General features: G+C 43.2%; 1 protein-coding gene across 2 annotated transcripts in view; it reads left to right on the top strand.

The window, feature by feature from the left end:
• The window catches only part of WASL (WASP like actin nucleation promoting factor), a 78,559-nt gene that overhangs the window by 42,251 nt on the left and 24,213 nt on the right, over positions 1-12,095 (top strand). The gene's annotated exons all lie outside the window — the stretch shown is intronic.

Here is a 12,095-nt window from a genome sequence, read left to right on the forward strand (position 1 = left end):
AGACACAAGGGTACTTATTGATTATAAGTTTACGTCTTTCTTTCAAAAGATCCATTAAAAATCATACTTTTTGTACATGGGGTCAACCTGTAATTGGAAGTAGCAGGTATATCATAGAAGAGCTGGATGTAGAAAATTAACCTTGGGTCAAGTTGATTTGATTTAAATTGAATAATAGAAGGAAAAAAAGGCTTGTAATTCAGATTCTTTGTTTAAAGGGGCAGATTTTAATAATTAAGGGAAGTAGTGAAGTCAGCTGGTCTGAAGACCTCAACAACTTGAATGTAGGCTTGACATTTCTTTTTCAGAGGCACAGGTATTTTTATTCCAGGCAAGGGGAGAAAACTTGTAGAAAAAGTCCAAGATCTGACTGGACAAATTGAAGGTACACAGCTACAGCCCGTAAGCCAGATCCAGCCCATGAAAAGGTCTGATTCAACATGGACATTCGGTCTCACGGAGCTGCGCCACACCGCCCTTGCTCCACAGTGCTCCCTTTCATTTTGGAGCCTGCTGCTCCACATCTAAGCTTACCCTTGCAGCAGAGAGTGTTGGGAATCTGGCAGCCAGCTGTTCAGAGGGAAAGGGGAGAAGAGATGGAGGTTTCCTACTTGCAGTGATTCACAGATATTAGGGACTGGAAGGGACCTTACAAGATCATCAGGTCCAGCCCCACTGTACTTGGGCAGGAAAGACTGCTAAGGTCAAATGACCCTGACAAGGTGGGCATCAAGACACTTTTTGAAGATCACCAGGGTAGGTGACTGTACCACCTCCGGGGGGAGTCTGTGTCCAGACCCTTGGCATTTGACTTGTAAAGAAGTTTTTCCTTATGTCCAATTTGAAGTGAACTTCAACAAAGCCATTTTCGCTGACGTTAAGAATACTGCCTTCTGTTAGCTTATCAATAATGGATTCTTTGATCATTTTTTCCAGGGTTTTGCCAGGGATTGAGGTCAAACTAATTAGCGTGTAAGTCCCTGGGTCCTCCTTTTCGCTTTCTTGAAGATAGGCACCACGTTGGCCCTCTTCCAGCAATTGCCAGGTTGTAAATTCAGCAGCCAAATCCTGCCAAAGGAAGGCTGCCAAACCCTGCAATAATAATTTAAGAAGGAGTAGGAGTAAGCAGAGAACCAACAAGGAATGGAGAAAAACCAAAGAAAGCTAAGTCTTGGCAGATCAGTGAAAGTTGTTAAATGTTAGACTGAATTAAACCTTTTAAAAGAAATTTAAACAGAAGGTTCTTTTATACCATAATAAAGGAACATACAATAAAAATAAAAGAAGTGGAGCTTCTATGCAATGAGAATGATAGATTAAAGGTAAAGGTAGGCATGGATCCAAAACAAAGTAAATACTACTACTCAGGTTTTCATCATACTCATGTAAAACATGGGGAAAGAAAAGCAGGATGACGGAGGGTGTGGAAATGGCACTTCATGTTCAAGTTGGAATTTTTTTGTTGTTGCCAGTACCACGTTTCAGCCCAAGGTTTTCGGCTTGGGTTTTAAATATTGTCCTTGTGAAGTAAGTGGTCCCCACATCACTGGGTGTCCTGGAGGCTTGTTTTGTTGTCTTGTCGTCTGCTGTTCATTTTCTAAACAAGCACAGGCAGCAAGACAAAGTCATCTGAAACCCTTTCTTGATAAGTCGGCGAGATCTGGCATGGATCTGGATAAACAAGATTCTCCTGGAATGTAAATAGTCTTACAGAACATGCTCCAGCGAGTGCAGGCTGTTGACACCTTTTAAAAAATCTCTCCTCAGTTACACCTATAATCATCTCCTTGTCCTTACACACTGCAAGGGATAGAGAACACTGCTCTGTGAAATGGATCGCCTTCCTATAGGCTTAGTAGGAAGCAAAAAATGCTTTCCCTTGCTTTCTGTGAGGGTAGAATAAAGCCCAAGATTTGTTTCTTTGGCGCTCTGAAGTTGTGGCCTCTAAAATGTGGTACTGGCAAAAGAGAAGTTTCATGCTGCCTTCCCTACTGAACCAATTGTATAACGTAAGAATTTCAGTGTCACACTCTGAGTCCGTATCTTTGACACATGCCACCTCCAGTGTTGCTCATTGTACCAAGTTTGTAATCAGAGGTTCACGGTACTGAGTAATTTCATAATGTTTTCTCTTCCTGAGTCACTGCTGCAGACTCGCTACTTCTTCCCATCCAGGGCTAAACAATTTTATTGCACATACATAAGGCAGCTTCCTGTGGTATACCCTAGAACCTTGGGAAAATGTGTTCTCCTTTTTCTTGAGAAGGAGTAATCCCTTCCTTGCCTTCAATATCCCTACGTGCTTAATCCCAAATAGGGATTCTAGGCATTATGACCATTGCAGATACAAGAGATCTAGAAAATGTCAGTCTCAAGGATACCCGCTTCTATTAATATCGGTGAACTAAATTTGCCTATTCAAATGTATGTTAACACAATCCTGCACAGCATGGGTGTCATACTCATCCAGCGCCACAGGCTGGATGAGTATGCTGGGCCAGTCTGCAGGCTGGATCAGGACCACACGCTGAAGCCAGCATGTGGGGCCAGTCTGGTAGGGTGCTGCATGCTGAGCTGAGACGAGCCATGCACACTGCATGCTGCACAGGACTAGCACAGAGCCTGTGCTGCATTAAGTGCCCTTTTAAACCAAGTGGTGCTTACTGGAAGAGGAAGCGTGTTAGTTGGACCAGGCTCCACAACTAAAAGCAGATAAAAGCACCAAAACGCCCCTCTAATGTGCCTGATCTATACAGATGTTGGACAAGCTGGGTTCAAGTAATGTGATGCTTCTGGGTGCGCGCTGCACCTGGCATGGACGCATGCTAAGCTTAAAGTAAAGCACTGAGTTTTTAAAAAGTTTTTGCCACACCTGTAAGCAGCCTGTTATGCTGATTCCAACACATGTGCCAAGCTGGCTCTGCAGGCAGTGTGTGAGGACCATCTGACACACAGGGGTCAACCTTGTGTTATAGCATTAGTGGTCATTGCAGCATGGGATTTGGTGGTACAATGCACTGCTAGTTCATGACAAAAGAATCACCATTAAAAACCATTTTTACCTTTTTTAAAAAAAAAATCAGAAAGAAAGGGAGAAGTGGTTAAAACACTTGAAGATAAAGCATTAAGTAAAACTTTAATTTTAACATCATTCCTTACTTTTATTCCCTTTACTTGTAGAATTTTAATATGAAGAAACCCCTGTTTGGAATACTTTAGCTTTAGTACTTGAAGCAAAGAAAGGTCATTGAGTTGGCCAGAATGGCAGTTAGAACTTTTGTTGGAGTCTGTCGCGTCTTCCTTGACAACAAAAATGACAGATATGCACACAAGGGGAGAGAGACAAACAGCAAAGCTAGAAAATGCAGGTTGTATTTTTTGGCCCTAATATTTACGTGCAGTCTCCACTGTACAACAGTAGACAGAGCCAACAGTCTTAGCAGCCACTCCAAGACCTAGCAAACAGGGTGTTAATTTGTAAACGTTGTAAGTGCGAAACGTTGTAACTCGAAACGTTGTAAGTCGAGGACTGCCTGTATTTTACAGAGTGACTTTGGGATTTTTTTTATCAGGGATTTTTCAGTTTTCCAATAGGGATCACCAGAATTCCTGGTAGGGAGGCCAGTGGCAGGACCCTGCCTGCTCAGAGCTGGCACCTTGGACTCAGCTAGCTGTGGCTGACCTCCTGGCTAGTTGGGGCCAGGAGGACAGGCTTTGACAGTTCAAAGCAGGGCACCACACCCAGAACATCTTCTGGGCAATAGCTGCCCAGATGGCCGGGCAGAAGGCACACATGGCAGTAGTGCTGCACAAAGGCCAACTCTGCAGCCACAACCCACTGGCAGCTGGCCCAGAGGGGCAGATGCCTCATCCGGGTCTGGCAGATGTGCAGCAGGTCATAGCCAGGCAGCAGCCCCCACTGCCAGACTGCTGCAGTGGTTAGAGGGTGCAGGGAACTCTCAGGGCTGCTTCAGCAGTCCAGCTGGCACAAGGGCTAGTGTCCCCAGGTACCAGTTGGCTGGGCCCCAGAAGCTCCTGAGAGTGAGTAGCCCTGAGCCACTTGCCAGGGCAGCTTTTTGTACTGATGGGGCCAGGACAGGGCAGCTTTTTATATAGCTGGGGACAGCACAGGTGCTGTCCCCAAGCTCTAGCTCCCCCTGGCTGCAGATCCAAGAGTATCTAGGCAAGGTTATTTTGCCTCAAGTGGCACAATTTGGTCCACAAGAAAGTGCATGTACGAGCATGTGCGCTGAGGCAAAAAGCCCAGCTCAAATTTGCACCACTTCTATTTGAGCTGCTGCAAGCGCATGTGCTTCCATGTGTGGATGTGCCCTTTGTGTCTATGTCCAAAAAGGTCAGATAAAAATAACCGGCATCATCTTGTTTTTAACACTTTTATGCATTTACAGTGCTGGGTTTCTCTGGTTATGGCAGTTGTCCAGAAAAGATCAATGCTATGCCTAGAAAAAGAGCCTAAATGTCTTTGGGATGCAACAGAGGAATAATTCTGCAGCTCTTGATAGCCAATAGCTAATTATTGCCTTTACCTTAAATGACAGACTGTATCTGTGATGTAGAGAAAACTCTTTAAGGAAGACATTGAAATGTGTACCTTATAGATGCTAGAAAGTCAGTATACCACCCTTCTATCTGCCTTCATCACTTCAAAATCAGTCAAGATTTTTATTGAGTCATTTTTTCACTGGATTGTGGACACATTCCACAAGGATGTTAGGGAAATGCAAATGACAAGACGGGATCTCCTCTTCCATTCATTCTGCTTTCCAAGTTGCATTGACATAAGGACCATCAATGTACTGGTGGAAAGAACCCAAGTAAGTAAGCAGTGTAATACCACTTACAGAATCATAGAAAATTAGGGTTTTAAGGGATCTCTGGAAGTTATCTAGCCCACCTAATCAAAGTGGGACCATCCCCAGCTATATAATCCCAACCAAAGGATAATACCCAAGTCTTAAAAACCATTAAGGGTGAAGAGTCTGCAGCCTTCCTAGGGAGCCTGTTCCAGTACTTTACTAATCATCACTTTCCATGATTTAGTAGGAGTGCTGCCACCAAATGCAACCCAGTATACTGTTATCCTTCTTGGCAACAAGGGCATGCTGGTATTCAACTTATTGTCCACTGTAACCCCCAGGTCCTTTTCTGCAGAGCTGCTGTTTAGCCAATCAGTCTTCAGTCTGTACTGGTGCATGGGATTGTTCCATCCTAAGTAAAGGGCTGCACTTGTCTTTATTGAACCTCATGAGATTTCTTTTGGCTCAATCCTCCAGCTTGTCTAGGTCACTCTGAATCCTAAACCTAAGCTCTAGTATATCCACTACTCCACCTATCTTGGTGCCATCCATGAATTTGCTGAGGGGTCACTCTCTCCCACCTTCCAGGTCACTGATGAAGATAAAGAACAAAACTGGTCCCAGGGCCAACCCCTGGGGTACTCCACTTGATACCAGCTGCCAACTAGGCTTTGAGCCATGACTACTACCCTCTAAGCCCAATGATCCAGCCAGTTTTCTATCCACCTTAGAGTCCATTCATCCAACCTGGACTTACTGAGCTTGTCTGTGAGAATGTTGTAGGAGACTCTATCGAAAACCTTGCTAAAGTCAAAATATGTCACATCCACTGCTCTCCCCACATCCACAGAGCCAGTTATCTCGTCACAGAAGACGATCAGGCTGGCCAGGCACAATTTGCCCTTGATGAATCCATGCCACCTGTTCCTAATCAACTTCTTCTCTTCCAAGTGCTTAGGAGTGAATTGCTTCCAGAATCCAGAATGATTTTTCCAGAGACAGAGGTAAAACTGACTGGTCTGTAGTTCCCTGGATCTTCCTCCTTCCCTTTTTTAAAGATGGGAAATATATTTGCCCTTTTCCAATTGTCCAGGACCTCTCCCAGTCACCAGGAGTTTTCAAAGGTGATGGCCAGTGGCTCAGCAATCACACTGGCCAACTCCCTTAACACCCTCAGGTGCATTGTGTCCAGCCCGATGGACTTGTACACATTCAGCTTTTCTAAATAGTCTCAAATCTGTTCTTTTGACACTGTTGTCTGCTTTCCTCTTATCCAAACTGTGCTGCCAGGTGTAGTAGTCTGGGAGCTGACCTTGCCTTTGAAGACTGAGGTGTAAAAGGCATGGTGGGCTTCAGCCTTTTCTACCTCATCTGTCACTAGGTTGCTTCCCCCAGTTACTAAGGCACCCACATCTTCCCAGATCATCTTCTTGCTGGTGACATACTTGTAGAAATCCTTCTTGTTACACTTCACATTCCTTGATAGCTGCAACTCTAATTGTGCTTTAGTCTGCCTAATTTTATCCCTGCATGTCTGAGAAATACCCTTACACTCTTCCCTAGTTTTTTGTCCAAGTTTCTACTTCTTGTAAGCTTCCTTTTATGTTTTTGCTCATTGAAGAGTTCCCTGCTAAGCCAGCCTAGTCTTCTGCCATAATTGCTAGTCTTCCTGCACATTGGGATGGTTCTTCCTGTGCCCTCATTAAGGTTTCTTTTAAAATGCAACCAGTTCTTCTGGACTTCTTTCCTGCTTAGACTGGCCTCCTAGAAGATCCTGTCCCTCAGTCCCCTGAGTCGGAGTCTGCTTTTCTGAAGTCCAGGGTCATAACTCAGCTGCTTTCCTTTCTTTGTTTCCTCAGGATCCTCAACTCAGTCATCTCATGGTTGTTGCTGCTCAAGTTGCCATCTGTTTCTACATTGCCCACCAATTCTGCCCTGTTTGTGAGCCTCATCCACCTCATCCTCCTGGTCTGGTGGTTTATAGTAGACACTCACCATGACATCATCCTCGTTTTTCTCCCCTCTGTCCCTAATCAGTTTCATACTCCGAGCAATCACACATCCGTTTTACAGCACAACTCCTCCTCTTCTGCCCTGCCTGTGCTTCCTAAACAGTTTTACCCATCTATGACAGTAATAGGCATGCGAGCTATCCCACCAAGTCTCGGTTATTCCAGTCACATCATAGATCCGTGACTATGCAAGGACTTCCAATTCTTCTTGCTTGTATCCCAGGCTCTGTGTATTCATGTACAGACATGAGGTAACTAACAGATTGCCCTACCTCCCCACTGCTCCTTCCTGCGTGTGCTTCCTTCACGCCACCTGCTTCCCCACTTACCTCAGGGTTTTGGTCTCCATCCCCTGACGAACCTAGTTTAAAACCTTCCTCACTAGGTTAGTGAACCTGTTTGCAAAGATGCTTTTCCCTCCCTTCATCAGATGGATCCATTTCTTCCTAGCAATCCTTCTTGTAACAGCATCCTGTCTTGGAGCAACAAGGGATCCAAAGCCCTGCTGGCACAGCCACGTATTGATCTGCAGAATGTGTCCACTCCTGGCCAGGCCCCTCCCCTTGATCAAAAAGATCAAGGAGAACATGACGTGTCTATTTGTCCATTCAAAATTGCCGTGGGCTCTAAGGCCCACCCACTAAACTAGTAGCCGCCTCTATATGGGGGCTAATGGATGAATGGGACAACTAAGGAAAAAATAGGTTAGGAGTATTGTGGGGGAGAACATCACCTGAGCCCCTGTCAGCTTCACCTGATCTGCTCAGGGGCACTGTCAGTGATGCTCATATGGGTTAGCTGCAAGGGGTACTTGTCAAAGGGTCCAATGAGACTCAGTAATCCTTCTGTGGAATCTCAGATCCAGGCTCCCCAAGACAGCAGGTCAGGCCAACTGATGAATGCCTTTGTCCCTAATAGAAGGGAGTTTCCAACCACTGCCACCCATCACTTCCTCTTGGTGGCAGTCTTCCCAACATTGGGGAGGCCTGGCCTGGCCTCTTCCACTGACAGAATGTGTTCCTTCTCTTCTGTTGCTAGGGCATGATAACTGTTCTCCAGGCACACCACTGCAGGTGCGGATAAAGACTTTGCTGGCTGCCAAAGGTCACAAGCTTCTAGCCTCCACCTTCCTGGAAGTCCATATCCTCTTCCTTCTGCAGCACTGCCTCTGGCAGTCCTTTCTCCACAGTCCTAGCAGTATCCTCCAGCATCAAAACAATGAACTCCTCATGGCTGAGGATGCATTGGAGCCTTGCCACCACTTGTACCTTGTACCTCTCTTGCCTGCTTGTATCCCTTGTTGTTCCAAGACAGGATGCTGTTACAAGAAGGATTGCTAGGAAGAAATGGATCCATCTGATGAAGGGAGGGAAAAGCATCTTTGCAAACAGGTTCACTAACCTAGTGAGGAAGGTTTTAAATTAGGTTCATCGGGGATGGAGACCAAAACCCTGAGGTAAGTGGGGAAGCAGGTGGCGTGAAGGAAGCACACGCAGGAAGGAGCAGCGGGGAGGCAGGGTAATCTGTTAGTTACCTCATGTCTGCACAGAAATATACAGAGCCTGGGATACAAGCCTTGTACCTCTCTTGCCTGCTCCCTAAGGAAACACCGCGTTCATTGCAGGCGCACCCCCACCTGCCTGTCACTGGAAAGAACCTGCAAGCCACAGTCTCCACAGTGCCAAACCAGGACCTGTGTGGAAGCCTCGACAGTGAGCAGTCCTGCCTGGACAGACATCTCACAGATGAAAGCAGAGGAAGAGCTGATTCACTTGCAGAACAATAGAATATATGTTCAGTATCAAATGAAGAGAGTACTTAAACCAACCTCAGACAAAAGGCCTTTGGATTCATAAAGAGACAAGTCTGCACTTTTTCTAGGTTTAAAAGTAATTTGGGTTAGTCCTTGCAGCATTCCTGTGCATGACCTGTGGGGGTTCAGGTTATAACCAGTACCACGGCAGTGGGCTAAATAAAAGGTAGTTTGATCAGCAGCCCTGCCTCCCCCTTGCTTCCCGGAAGTCAACTTCTGGATACATCAGTACTCAGGTCACCTTGATAGGTCTTCCCTGCCAGGACTGAAGAACCCCTCAGCACAGGGGTGGGCAAAATGTGGCCTGGGGGCCAGATGCAGCCCACCAGACCATTCTATCCGGCCCACAAGGCCCCCTAAAAAATTTAGAAAATTAATATTTATCTGCCCCTGGCTGCCTATCATGTGGCCCTCGATGACTTGTCAAAACTCAGTAAGCAGCCCTCCGCCCAAAATAATTGCCTGCCCCTGCCTTAGCAGATCACCTGAATAGAAAGGTCTCGTGCAGTGCTGAATTGCTGGTCAGGGAGTTAATCTATTGCAAACAATGGCCATTTCTTCAAAATGCATTGTCATATGTATCCCATGACCTTCCCCATGGCCACAGTTTTGTATCTCAGGCCATGAAGGAAAGATAGCACATGGGGTACAAGAGCAACTTTTGTTGCTGTTGGCTAAAAGACTCTGCTTTTAGACACCTAGAACAAGGGCACTGGCACTGTGTACACATAGGCAAAATATTTCCAAAGAATTAGAGTTGTTGTAGAGTAAATAACCCTTCCATTTTAATTTCTCAAATTTATATGAAGTTCTAGTAAAACAAGTAGGGCATTTCCTGTCAGAATACCCAGAATATCTTTGTGTTGTATCCCAACAGGTGACTATCTGTAGAAACTACTATAATGTGTGTGTGTATATGTGTGTGAGAGAGAGACCGAGAATATTCCTGGCCTTAGTGAAGTCAGTCAAGAATGTTGTCATTGACTTCTGTGGAGCCAGGATCTCTCCCATTAGGTTTCAAAATACAGGATTTTCTGCCTGTGTAGGGAGGTTGGATGTAAAGCTATTTAAAAATAACCTCTATTTTGGGATGACCTTTTTAATGTTACGGGTTTAAGATTTTGAACAGAATTGCAGGATTAAAATTAAATTAGCATTAATGGTTATGTAAAATGCATTAGCCTGTAATTTCCTGGGATTTATGTCTTATTCTCAGTTGTAATGGCCAAGGCACTTCATGCAAATTTAAAGAGCTATCTTCGTTGTACTGACCTCATGCTAGAGTTCTGGATTAAAAAGGAGTGAGGGGATTTGTCAGAGAATTAGTTTCTGAAGGACTAAGAACCACATGGCATAATTTTATTTCAGCTATTAAGATAGAATTGTTTAGATTTATTCTAGACTTGTCTGCACTCTAGGACAGATGACAGGCAACGCTTCAAAATACAGAAGATTTTATATAATACAGAATATTTTGATATGTTTTGTACTAAATTTTCTGGAGCCCCTTCGGAAGATATTACAGATATTGATATCAGTGGATGTTTAGGACCTCTGTATTGTCAAGTACTTCCCAATGATGAACTGTGTATGCCTCTCTCATCTTCATGCGTTGATCTGTCTGCATCTGATGGGGAAGGTGCATGTGTTATGATGGGGAAAATTTTGCTGGATATTAATATGGCAGTACTAGAAGAAAATGAGAATTTATTCAGAGGGTCTTGTATTCCTTGTGGACAGCCAAGATCTAAACCTGATGGTAAGAACAGGTTACAGCTAAAAGCTTTATTTTGTGAACTCTACAATGGATATTGTAAATATAAAGCAGCTAGATAATGTTTTTTAAAATATTGAATAAAGATTCATTCTGAAAATGTCAGTCTTTCTGAGAGTTCAGCCATTTATGGTTAGATCAATAGGATTTTACATGCAGGATATGGTCAGTAAATATTCAGAATATTGACTGTTTAAAAGTGATGTCAGAAAAGGTGAAAATCACTTTTAAAAAAAGTGTAATATCCTTTCCCTCTTCTCCTCCCCCCTCCCCCAATTGCCTCTCCCCCAATAAAAAGTAACAGGTTTCTTTTGATTTTTTTTATTCTTTTATTTTGTATTAAATACACATAATAAAAAAATAAAATCTGTGACAAAACAGTTACTGTAGTAAGTTCCTATCGAAGTTCATCTTAATCAAGAATCTAATTGTTAATTATGTATTTGTGTGTGTGTAAGTTTCATAACTTTAGGACTGAAAAATATTTATGAATTTTAAGTTTGATAGGATTTGGTAAGAAGTTAATGTACCTAGTTTTAAATACTGGTTTTAAGTGTTATCTGCAATGCCACTATACAGTCCTATCAGATATGCATTTAGTACATATTGCCACATTTTAGAGATAGATATGGATGTTAGCTTTGCTTCTGAAGCATAAGGCCTAACATCACTTCCAAAATATTTAAAAATTATGATAACCTTGGATATGCTTATCTATATAAAAGGCAGCTTGGAGCAGGTGAGTCCTAAATAAGGCCTTGATTTATCAAAGCAGTTTATATGCATGCTCGAGTAAGCACTACCACCGGTAATAAAATGTTTGCCCACAAGTTTACAGGAAAAATGAGATCATTGACTAAACAGTACTATGGTGGAAGCATCCTCTTGGGAAAGATTTATGACTTACGTTTTAGTCTTTAAATCATCTTGGTTGTAACATCTACTAACATAGAGATGTTTCCAGTCAAAACTGCAAACATTAACAAAAAAACCAGTTTAATTTGGAAAGTGACTAAGCATTTTCTACTCTTCTTTTTAAATCAGTTAGTTTAACCAGCAGCAAAAAAATAAGGGGGAGGGAGCAGCCCCTTAGCAGTTTTCCTGAATACCTCATCCTTCCCACCATGTATTTGGTCAGTAAATCATGTTGCAAGCTATCTCATGAAGAGAAAGAAATTGATCCAAAGACCAGGCAACTAAAAAAATAACTACAGTATTTTTTCATATTTTAAAAACAAAATTTGGTAACTTTTTAGGCTCTCATGAGCAGGTATCCATCACCTATCTCCATCATTCTTTGAGCTAATATTAGTCTGAGATTTCTTGGCCCTAGAGGTCAGTTTTCCATATTGTGAAGTTAGTAGTGCATTGCTGCTGACTCGTCATGGGGTTTGGTGTTCCTGGTATCCAACCCATATCTATGTACAAGCAAACATTACTATCTTATGTGAAAACTCTATGAATGGTTCTTACTGTGATGGTTTTGATTTCTTTTTATGAAACTTCTGTACAAAAGTGGTATAGGATAAATATCCAAATCTTGAACAGACCACAACATTACCCCAAGTATATCTAAACCTTTGTTCTGTTTAGTGAATATTTTTAACTTGAGCCTGCCCCATGATTCTTAAACTACGTGTACGTGCACATGCGAGTGCACAGTGTTCATGCAAGTAGCA

This window comes from Crocodylus siamensis, chromosome 4 (assembly GCF_052110815.1).
Source record: "Crocodylus siamensis isolate JL-2025a chromosome 4, ASM5211081v1, whole genome shotgun sequence".
NCBI lineage: Eukaryota > Metazoa > Chordata > Crocodylia > Crocodylidae > Crocodylus > Crocodylus siamensis.